The sequence below is a fragment of the Peromyscus eremicus genome, chromosome 4 (assembly GCF_949786415.1).
Source record: "Peromyscus eremicus chromosome 4, PerEre_H2_v1, whole genome shotgun sequence".
Lineage (NCBI taxonomy): Eukaryota > Metazoa > Chordata > Mammalia > Rodentia > Cricetidae > Peromyscus > Peromyscus eremicus.
The window spans coordinates 114,406,330-114,418,734 of record NC_081419.1 but is presented as its reverse complement, the minus strand read 5'-3'; the positions used below and the strand labels follow the sequence as shown (position 1 = coordinate 114,418,734).

Genomic DNA, 12,405 nt, shown 5'->3' with positions numbered 1-12,405 from the left:
AATTAAAATAAATAAAAGCATAGAAAACAATTTCAGTAGAATACATAGAACATTAAGCATCAAAAAGTAAAACAAGACCAAAGTTTTCTCTTCCCATTAACTGGTAAGTTTCTTTATAAAATCTATTCCCAAACACATTCAAATGAAATTCAAATGATACAAACACGAATCTTCCTGCTTACATGAAAATCCCTTTCAAATAGATGAGTGGTTTTACAGAAAAAAAATGTGTGCAGTGTGGTCCCAAAATCTTGATTTTGAAGGACTACATCACAGCGCACCATCCTTGATCGACTGTAAACTCTCAAGGATTAATGACAATATATATGAAAGCCCACAGGAGAAGACCAAGTGTTCAAAATCTTTGCCAAGGAAATAGTATTAAAAAAGATATAATTAGATGAATTCTTACAGAAAAATTAGATTTAAGTAATGGGCTACTTGAGACTCATTCAAAAAGTCAGAAAATAATTCATGCCAGGGGTAGATTTTTTTTTCCTTAGCTTAAATGGTATCATTGTTACTGTTTTTTAAAACATTAAAATTTTTGGGTATTTAAAAACCAACAAATTTTAAATATTGCCAACTTTCCAAAACAGACATATGGAAACCTACTACCATAGAAGCTTCCTAAACTAAACTATAAATGCACAAACATAAAAAATTAAAATGGAGTTATCCTATCACAGGGCAACAATGCACCTAACTATACACCACAAGATAACAAATAAAAACCCAGGGCCAGGGATGGGTTACATCTTTTGGAGTTGTTGACATTTGAGGTCCCATAGACAAACCCCCGCCATCCAAACAATACAAGCTATTGCCATTGCTTTGATTATCTTCCAGGACTCGACAGTAACCTTATTGTTGAAGTTAACACATATAACACATACTAGAGCCATAGATCAGAGTAAAAGCAAAATGATACAGACTTTCATCCCTTCTGGCTAGTTTTCACAGTACTTAAAGGTATTGCATATGCAACCAGGTATTACAAATGTAACCAGATTAGATAAATAATTATCAGTCATTCAGAGCTGTGAACACTGTAAGTTACAAAAATGACTGTCCCAGAAAGATGGGCCAACTGGTGTAATAGTGACAAGAAAACTATTGGAATAACCAATCCTTTTCTGATTGTATTTAAGTCCTGCTCCACAAGATGAAAACCAAAACTGGTACTATTACAAGGTCAGTAGCCTGTGGCTAGACATGTTACAAGAACTAGGGTAGAACCTACTACTATTATTCTACTAAGTAGACAAAGTAGTTATCTCCTCTTAATGACATCTATTATATCCAGATTAGTGCAATCCTCACTTAAGAAGCTTCTATTGAAGTGGATGGTGAGAGATTCACAAATGGTCAAGACACATAGAACAAGGGACTTCAGAATTCACAGCCCCAAAGGGACATCTATATCATAACCTTGTGACCAAGGCTCAGGATTACTGGGAAGAGTGGGCAGACAGAGTTGAAGAGCCAGAAGTGGCAGATGACTAAAAGGAAACACTGTCTTCTGAGCACAGCAGGGCAGCTTCACATATGAACTCACGGTGATTGTGACAGCATGCACAAAAAACCATGCAAGACCAAGAAAGACGAAATGCCAGCCCAGAGAGAGGAGTTACACACACAACCCCACTCTAGCCGTAAAGCTACTGGCAACTTTTAGCTGCTAGGAGAGGAAAAAACAGTTTTCTCTAAGAGTGTAGGCTGTGGAAAAGTTGACTACACTCTGGTGGAAGACCACACACTCAAGCACAAATTGGACTTGAGAGGTTAAAAAGGAAAGAAAAAAATGGAGACACAAGGTTGGATAGGTAGGGAAGGTAGTTTGTATCTAGAAAGAGTTGGAGGAGGAAAGAAGAATATGATCAAAATATGCACAAAACTCTCAGAGAACTAATAAGTTTACAAAAAAGACTCACAAGCAATGACTGCCTATCAGAGTAATTTACCCAGCATGGTAAGACAGCACCAAACTGTACTCCGTTTGTTAAGCTACCTTTTCTCCCCTGCTCCCATTCAAGCCTTCACAGTACCTCAATACCGGCTTGACGTCAGGCACTGTACTTACTAGACACTGTTAATACTTAGGGGCGTGTGAATAAACAAGAAGGAAGTTATCAGTAAGATATCAAGTACCAAAAATGCTCAATTTGAACTATATTATTTATTATCATCTTAATTCTAATATCTAGATGCAATAAAATTTCACTAATCTCAGATTCAGTTTTTCTTACACCTATAAAATTTGTGTATAAGTTATAAGAAATGATGAAAACTTGCTCAAAAGATCTAGACGCTCCAGTAACTTGAAAGGAATTGCTTTTCACTATACATAGTCACCCTATAAAAGTGAGATTAGCACAACTTTTAAAAATAGGTTTGACAGAAAGAATATAGCAAACTCTAAGTGTTCAAGGTCTCATTTTTTTTTTTAAGTCTGAAGGTCCACACATTCAACGATAAGAAGTTTCCCTGAGGCACAAGCTAAAATGCACTCAGTAGAAGGCTGGAGTATGGGAAGCCTGCCCCTGACCTGGGCAAAAGCCCCTCCAGCTCCATCTCTTCATTTTAGTATACATTGTTATCTTTCACTTTAATCTCATTTTATAAAGGACACCCAGAAGTACCATATTCCTTTAAGCCAAGGGTATCCAACCAGTAGCTCACAGCTATGTGCAGCCAACTGTAGCTATAAATGAAACACAAAATCTTAACTGAACTAAAACATCGTGGGATTTTCTGAGATTTTGGTTTTGTTGTATGTGGTGGTTGGAGTGAAGAGAATGGCTCCCATAGGTTTATATGCTCAATTCCCAGTTGGTAGACTATTTAGGAAGGATTAGAAGGTGTGGTCTTTTTGGAGAAAGTGTGTCACTAAAGCATGATCCTAATTAGTCTTAACAATAAAACCCCAGAGTCAGATATCGAGGGTGAAAGCTGAAGAGCAGAGCAGAAGCCACGAGAGACTTCTTATCACTACGAAATCTCAGACAGAATGAGGGGCAAGATCCTGTCTCCACCCACCTTATATTTTGTCTCCACCTCTCTAGTGCTGGGATTAAAAGCATGCACCACCACAGCCTGGCACTGTTTCTCTTTAGACTGGTTCAATCATATGTAGCCCAGGGTGGCCTTGAACTCCTAATCTTCCTGCTTCTTCCTCCAAAGTACTGGGATTAAAGGTGTGTGCCACCACTACCTGGCCTCTATGGTTAACTAGTGGCTAGTTACAGGCAAGCTTTATTTGTCAGAACACAAACAAATAGTGCACAACATGTCACTGAGGGTGAGCTTTGAGGTTTCAAACGCCCACACCAGGCCCAGCGTGTCTCTGTCTGTCTCTGTCCCTCTCACCTTCCCCCCCTCCTCCCTCCCCCTCCTCTCTCTCCCATCTCCAACTTGTGGATCAGATGTGAACTCTCAGCTACTGCTCCAGCACCATGCCTGTGTACCTGCTGTCATGCTCCTGGTCCCAATGTTTATGGACTAACCCTCTGAAACTGTAAGCAAGACTCGAATTAAAAGCTTCATTCTATATAAGCCGGCTTAATCATGTTGACTCTTCACAGCACTAAAACATTAACTAAGACATTTTGTTTTATTTTGTAACTCAACAACAAGGCTCTTAGGCATGAACTTCATAGATGACAGTGTCACATTATAATATCATACAAAATAAATATATGTATGCTTTTACTAATAGTATGCATGAATGTTTCCATTTTACTTCCATATCCAGCTTCCTATATTATCTTCTAGGTAGACTTGAATTGGAACTATCAGGTGATCATGTGATCATGGTCACTTGGCAAGTGAATTGCAGGGATTATCAATAACATTATATTGCCATTGCAAACAACAGATGTTTAATGTCATTTAGGAGATAATTAAGTATTTTATTTGTTTATTAAGGTTATTTCCACACCCTGGCTATGCATCATCCACCGTACTTTACAACCAACCCTCTGTTTCCTACTGCATCTTCAGCTGAGATGCAGAAGGGCCCACACCTCATTTTTCCCATCAATTCAGTTTCATAATAAAAGTAAAGAGAGTTCCTTATCTATCATTATTTTTGAGTCCTAGTACCCATTCTATATAAGAGAACACGCAAGAGAAAAAAATATGAATGAAGGAAAATTGTTGAAGGTGACTAGAAGGATGAAGACTTTTATGCTGATACAAGTAGGTACTCTACTTAATTTGTGGGAAATTTGCACAAGTTTTTGAAGACTATAATTTGAAAAGTCATTATATGCAAAAACATCATGGCAAATTCTATGTATACAAAGGATTGTGTTATAGGGACAAGATAAAAAAAATTCTCTTCTCAACAAAATAATTTTGTTAAAATTACAACTCAGATGGATCCTATTGTAAAAAGTTATGTAGCATACATGCTTTTTTCCCTGGAAAAAAAAAGCAGGGAAGATATTCATAAAATCAGTTTCTCTCACCAAACTAGAGCCATGAATTAAATAAACTGGAAAAAAGTTTGGAGAACAGAAACACTAATTAAACATGTACTTTGGCAATGGAGGCCAGCATGGAAGATAAAACCATAGCCCAGCTGCCACTGTTGTTAGATGTTAGATGCCATCTCTAAGGTGTTGATGATGAATACATTGTAAATGAATAAATGATGTCTCAATACCATTAGGGACAAAACTCAACCATAATGTTTATATGAAGCAATAAAACATACATTCAAGTAAAGGCCAAATGTTTAAAGGCCTTTATGACTTGAGACATATTAACAAGTCATTTATTATATCAAAACAAAATTTGTGGCTGAATCTGATGATGAAAACAGGCTAACAGACTTAAGATTTGCTAGATTTAACCATGTGTTTAAGTGAGTTAAGTATGTGCCTTCAAAGTGAAAACCAACTTATCAATACACTGTTTCAAATAACAGTGCTCTAAACTATGGGTGTTCCAGGGAAACACAAACTAATGCAAACAGTTTTATGCATTTCAACATATTGGCTAAATAGTTTTTTAAAAATTTACCCTTGCTTTTCAATTTGACAGGAGATTTAAAAAGAGGTTTCATGATTTTTAGGAAATTAATCCATATTTTGGTATATGTTTGACTCTACTTTCAGTGAACACAAATGTGTCACTTGCACATTTTCTTTTCTTTTTTTATATTTATCATGTGTGTGCACACATGTTACAGCACTCTTGTAGAGGTCAGAGGATCACTTAAAAGAATCAGATCTCAGTTCTTTCCTTCTACTTTGTGGGTTCCAGTAATTAAACTCAGGTCTTAAGGCCTGGTAGCAAGACAGTTTTACCAACCCATCTTACTCGTTTAAATGTTGTATTGATAAGTTGATTTTTACCTTCAAGATGTATGTTTACCTCATTTAAACAAGTGGTTAATCTTAATGTATTTATTTATTATTATTGTGGGAATAATAATAATAAATGAGCATATCTTAGTGCTCATGTGGAAATCAGAAGACAACTTTGTAGAGTTGAATCCTGAGACTTTTCCTAGCCCCCAATTCCAAATGCAATGAATGAAACTACAATCTTCAACAACAACAACAACAAAAAGAACATGTCTCTTTCCTAGACGTTTACAGGCCCTATCCTCAAGAGACAAAACTCTCTCTGTGGCAGGTATCATGAAAATTATACACAGACCTCCTTTTCCCTCTCATCAGCTTTTGATAGTGTTTGTATATTTAACATGTGACCTAAGACAATTCTTCATTTAATTTGGCCAAAGAAGCCAAATTGGACTACCCTGCTTTTCACCATGCTGTTTTCTGTTCTTAAATTGCTGTGAACAAGTGACAGCTTCTGGTGTTTGTATCCCTCACCTGTAACAAGGCAACCAGTCCATAACAAAGAGCAAAGTATTTACTCATGATGATTATGATGATGGGCTTACTTCAGAAGTGGTTGCACTATTTTAAGTGTTTTGCATATATCATTTAATTTGGATAGCTCAGTGGGGTGCTATTAATAATCTCATTATGCTTATGAGAAAACTGGGAATCAGATCAATTTCTTCCTCTGAATAAATGAATGGCATGAGCAGATGGTCTTTGGATTCCCACCAAGTTGAAGGTGTTTAAACTCCAGTCATTGCAGTCACTTTGGGAAACGTATTTGCCTGCTGTGAGTTTGGTTTGCTTCTCTGTAAAGAGGAGGCAGTACTTACCTCAAGGTGTCCCTGTGATCATTCCGAAACATCTACATACCATGTGACAGGGGCCCTTCCAAGAAGGCAAGTCTTTCTCCCACCTATTCTCACCTCTTTCTCTTAACCACACAACAGGCTCAAGTGCAAATATACTAGAAACACTTTTTGCTTCACCCCCTACAGCTCTCAACCCTCTGTTTGTTAGACTCACCTGGGCAATGGTGCACACACAAAACTCCTAGCCTATTTTAAGAAACCAGGCAGGCCCTTTGTGCTCTCTCTGGGTGACTGTGGTAAACAGCACTTGAGGAGCACTGTTTTCTAGCTCTTCTCTTCCTAGTCACTTCCATCCAGGAGGGGAGCATGGGCTGCTTAATTGTGAATCTGCTTTCATCCTATCTCCTTCATTTCCCTGATTTCCCCACTGGCAAAGAGAAAGCTGTTTAAGAGCAGGCAAGAACAGATAATTTCCACATGATAAAACTGCACTCAATAGGTTCTAGAAAGATATACATCAGCTACTAGGTTATATGTCTTTCTTTTTCATGTGCCCCTCCTCCAATTAACTAGAATTCCTGCTACAGGAAATGTGAGACCAAGTAGCACCAATGGTAAAAGACAGAATGAAAACACAAAAGTCACAGTTTTCACTCATCTTGTCCACAGCACTAAAGTTCCAGAGTAACGCAAGACTTGCAAGAAACTAATGGGGAGCATAGTCAGTCCTATAAAGAAACACTACCGCTTTACATCAGTCTCCTAGGCAGTGACCACACCAGCTTCCAATAGGGCAATAAGCAAGAAACAATTATGTTAACAATATGCTAATATTGACCTAGTCATTAACCCTTCAAGGTTCAAAAGAATTCACTGCTTTTCACTTTGAAAATGTAAGCATTTACAATAAATCTTTTGGAAGCCCAAACTTTCCATGAGGATTTTAACAGAGAATTTAAATTTGAGAAAGTACAATGGAAATATTGTGTGTAGTTTTCATTCCAATTTTAGTATATGTGCTGCCAAAGCAAGCACATGAGTATAGTTTTCAAATTACTAATTTGGTAAATATTAACTACTGTAAAACTTACTTTTGAGAATGTAAAAACGAGTTAAAGTTCACCCTGGATTTCTACGTATTCCTGTTACCAAAGCTCTACTACCTAGGAGGTTGTTGGTAAGAAAACATTAGAAACTGGTACTTCTGACATTCTCTAGTGTACATCTTTAACCTACTGTTAATAATTCCAAGTAAAATAAACACAAATAAAAGAGCCAATTTTTTGCTCAAAGATTTTTCTTTTGACATCTATGAGAAATAAACACAAATTAATTGACAGTGTTTTTGAACTCCAGCTCTGAGCTGGATCACAAACAAAAACTAAGCATGACATTAACTGATATTTACTTGTACCTAACACGATGTGGAAGACAACCAGGGAAAGCTAGAGAACACTGCAACCAAGGAATAGGGCAAAAAACTTAAGGCAAAACTGTAATTCTCTTTAGTGAAAATCAAACAGTAGAAATAGAGTTGCCAGCTGAGATACAGAAAGACCGAACATAGAAGCCTTGTGAGAACAGTGTGGAAGTAAGGAATATTCTGTAGACAAAGTTGAAACAGTATAGTGGGAAACACGCCCATAGTTACGTGCCACTAAAGCTGTGCTGACACAAATAACACATCAGTGTTGTCTCTCCCTACTCTACACCATTTTCATCAACAAAACATGTAGGCTACTTCCAAAGGTCACTGAACAAACAGGAAATGTTTTCTGTTGTAAAAATATAAAACTGTGACTGCTTACAAATATTATAACACTGGAGTATAGAGCAGTGGTAAGCTACTTGCCTGGTATGCATGAGTTTTATCCCCAGCATTACAAAAAATACAGAATTTAATATACATAACTATTAATTCAATTATTTGGTCCATGGCTGTAACATAATCTCTATGAAGATGCATTCTAGCACAGGACCTTGTCTTCTTACATCCAGTGCCCTATCCCAGTACTGAACCAGGGAACACAGGCAGGTAATGACTAGTAGCTGAGTGAATAAAAAGTGAACCAAGTCATAATAAGAGGCAGAAAACAAGCGAATGAACAGAAACAGGTCAAAGGGAAGACTGGGCCAAGAAAGTAAGAAAATTCTAAGGTTGGACAGTCCTAAAATCTCATTAAAATGCTTAAGTTCAATAAATACTTTTATAGAAAAATGTAACTTATGAAAAGCACTGATGCCAGGCCTGGGTTTTAGGAAAATGGGGAAAAATATGTAATATATCATTTACAATAACTGTATCTTCACACATCAATTATTTTTCTTTTGATTATTCTTTGAAAATGAAAAAACATCTGTCTTAATATACATTTCAGTTATTTAAGCCACTCATAAACTGCCACACATAAAAGAAAAGAGCAATTTCGGCTAATTAAATACTATTCATCCACATTTATTCAAGCACCAGAATTTTTTTCCTAAAATATCTTTAAAAATATGATTTTGTAGAAATGAAAGATACAAAAAGCACACAATTCAGACCAAATGAGGGTGGGGAATGTTGTCCAGTGTAAATTTTGTCCACTTTCTCATCCAGATATTTTTCCCAACAATGACACTTTATCTTGTTTATAAGATAGTTTCAACTACATATTTTATAATATACTTCATTTGCTAACTTTTCCAGAAAAATTAATTTTAGACATACAAGAAATCATAAATCTATGTGATTAATGAAAAAATTGCTTATTCCACAGTGGCTTCAATAGAGCCTTCACATTTTAAAGTATGCATGAATCAACATACTATGCAGTGATTCCATTAAGAAAAAAAGAGGTAAGAAATATTTTTAACAAACTGGAATTTCTTGCATTGATTTTCTTTTCTTCTTACAAGTGGTCACTGAGCACAAATTCTACACATGTTAGACACTATAAAAATGTCCACATTAAACAAAATTATCACATTGCTGTAAAATTCTAGCCCCACTTAAGATTCCTACTGGTCAATGATTTCATTACTTTATCAAGCATGTGAAACACTATCTTCAAGCTAAATGTTGCTGCAAGGTGGCTACACAAACACTGTTTGCTTAAAGACAGTATTATCTGGAGATAGGAGTCTCTTTGCCAAAGTAATGTAAATCATTTCCCAGAATATCTCACAGAACAGCCCAGACTCCTGACAAATCCCTTCTAACAGTGAGAAAGCAAGTACCCTTTCAAGAAAAACTACAGATTAATTAATATACTGAAAATGTATAAAAGCAGTTTTTAAAGACAAGATCACAGCCATGTGAATACCTTGATTTCTGTGAGTAAGCTGTTTAAACTTCTCACTCATCAAGCTTTCTAGGTTAGTTACTATCAAGAAAGAAGAAAGAAAGAAAGAAAGAAAGAAAGAAAGAAAGAAAGAAAGAAGAAAGAAAGAAAAGAAAGAAAGAAAAGAAAGGAAGGAAAAGAAAAAAAAAGAAACAAAGAAAGAAAGAGAGGGGGAGGGAGGGAGGAAGGGAGAAAGGGAGGGAGGGAAGGAAAAAGAAAAAAAGGTGTTTTTGTAACTTATTATACAATGCTGTATTAGTCTGCCAGAGATATTTCAAAATATTTTGTATGTGTGTATACGTACCTACCCTAAGGCTTTACTCAATTTATGCTCTTTATAATCCTCACTATATTATCATTTTAATCCACAAGTGAATATGAAATGGCCTTGTGAAACTGGAATCTCAGATACTATTTATTCATAATAATAAAGCTTTCAATTATAAAATTTTTCATATAAGAAACATCTACTAAATACATGATCATTTTAATGAAATGCTGATCAATTTCAAATTTATCATGAACTTAGCAGGTAGATGATGCAAGTTCTGAAAGTGTAGCAGTTGCAAACATCAGAGAATATTACTGATGTTAGACTTTTAAAACCATCAGTTTTCTTAGCAAAATAATGACGTGACAGAGCTCTTCAGGAACATTCAGGCACGTTACTACCACTGCCAGGCAAGATGCACTAGTGCCCTCCTTCACAAGAGGGTACCATGAGCATGGACTGGAGGCATAACACAGAAAGAAAATGAATTGGAGGTCTCCAGCAGTTGCCCAGGTGATAAGAGCGCTCCAAACTGAAAACCCGTGGTCGCTAAGCAGCAGCAGACATGAAGAGATTCCAGGCAGCCTCACAGCACCTGCAATAAGTTCTGATTGGTGGAATCACAGCACACCCTGGTGACAAAAACAAGCTACCTCGGCTGGCCTGATGGAAGTCTCTGAAGCGCCACTAAATACAAAGCAGAGCAAGCTGCAAAGTCTTCTTCAATCTTCCTAAGAAGAACCAAGACAGTGGATAGAAAAACAGACAAGTGTGTGATGCAAATGCAGTGGTTCTTAAACCAGACAGCTGTTAGTTCCCAGCAGCACAGCCTTGGTGAAGTTTTTAGATTGTTTCTAATTCAATTTCACATTAAGAAAACAAGCCCTCACTTGGTGAAATACCTGTAAGCATCAAAGACAACACTTGAAACATGCTTGGTACAGAAGATAGCACACAGGAAGCACTATACACATTCATTATGCAAATGAATAGATGAAGCTGTTGCAAAGACAGGATTAAGTTAAAAAGAGGGTTTTATTTAAAATGAGTATTTTCAAAAATATATGTTAAGGGCTTGCTATGTGTCCTCCATATGCTCTTTGTACAGAAAATCCCTTTTAATTTTTATAACAAATTTTAGTGAATAGGTATCATCTCCTTTTACAAATGAAGTAAGACCAAATAGTAAGCCCCAAAACAAACTATGAAATGAGGCTCAATGGTAGAAAACTTACTGAACTTTGTGAGGTCTTATGTTTGGTCCCCTATACCAAGGTAAAAAGAGTAGGAGAGGGGGAAGTGAGGGACAGGTGAGAATATGAAGTGGCATGGCCATGATTCAAGCCCAGACATTACTGATCCCAAAACCTTAGTGAATTATAGATATTATTGCTTTACTCATCTGGTCCTCTTGACTTTGTTTACTCAGAGACAACATCTTCTTTAGACAACTGGCCTCTAACTTGCTAGGACGTAGCCAAGGAAAACCCTGAACTTCAATTTCCTGCCCCCACATCCAAAGTGCTGGAATTAAAGACCTGAGCCACCAAGCTTGTTTATATAGTACTGGGGTTCAACAATGAAAGCTTCCTGAAAGCTAGACAAGTGTTCCTCCCAACTACGTTGCATCCCCAGACTCTGGTCCTATTTCATGAATGAGGAATCTGAAGTATCTCAGCTAAAGACCTGCTGAAGGCTCATGGATAAATAGGAAATTAATTATCTAGTGCATTGGGAGTGGGAGAATGCTCTATTTCTCTGTCCTACACAACTCAATAGATATAAAATTCCACTATCACTGGGACTCATCACTGAAATCACACAATCTTGTACTTAATCTAAAAAAAAAAAAAAAAAAAAAAAAAAAAAAAAAAAAAAAAAAAAAAAAACATCCTACACACAATACATCCAAAACACTAACTAAACTAAGGAAAATTTCTCATCCTCCTTGTGTGGTAGAAAGCAGAAAGGCCAGATGTCCATCCAAGTAAAGCATGTTAAAGTTTCTTTGTTTCTCCAACCTAGAAGGGAAGGTGAATGACAGGTAAGACCAGGAGCTCACTAGCTACCTACCTATCCTGCCTAAGACTATTGATGACTGATGAGAAAATAAAGAGCTTTCTATGGCTGCATTCTACCTGACCATGCCCAGGCTTGAAACGAAAAAAAAAAAAAAAAAGCCAGGAAGATCTCCATCTGAGGTTTGTTTAGAAGTCATCTGTCAGCAACCAGATCAAAGGTGCATACTGTATTACCACCCCTTGCAGCAAAAAAGCAGATATTTTATATAAATGGTCAAAAGAGGAAGGAATACTGAAAATACAAGAAGTATCATAAGGTATATTAGCAACTATAGTTCAGGGCCTCAGCACTGCAGAAAAACGGATCGGCTTCTTTCCAGCTAAACTGAATATCTAGATCAAATTCTATGCTAAGTCAAAAGAAAAACATTTTTAGATTTTTTTTTTTTTTTTTTTTTTTTTTGGTTTTTCGAGACAGGGTTTCTCTGTGTAACTTTGCGCCTTTTCCTGGAACTCACTTGGTAGCCCAGGCTGGCCTCGAACTCACAGAGATCCGCCTGGCTCTGCCTCCCGAGGGCTGGGATTAAAGGCATGCGCCACCAACGCCTGGCTAGATCT

General features: G+C 36.8%; 1 protein-coding gene across 2 annotated transcripts in view; it reads right to left on the bottom strand.

The window, feature by feature from the left end:
* The window catches only part of Macrod2 (mono-ADP ribosylhydrolase 2), a 271,595-nt gene that overhangs the window by 163,207 nt on the left and 95,983 nt on the right, over window positions 1–12,405 (bottom strand). The gene's annotated exons all lie outside the window — the stretch shown is intronic.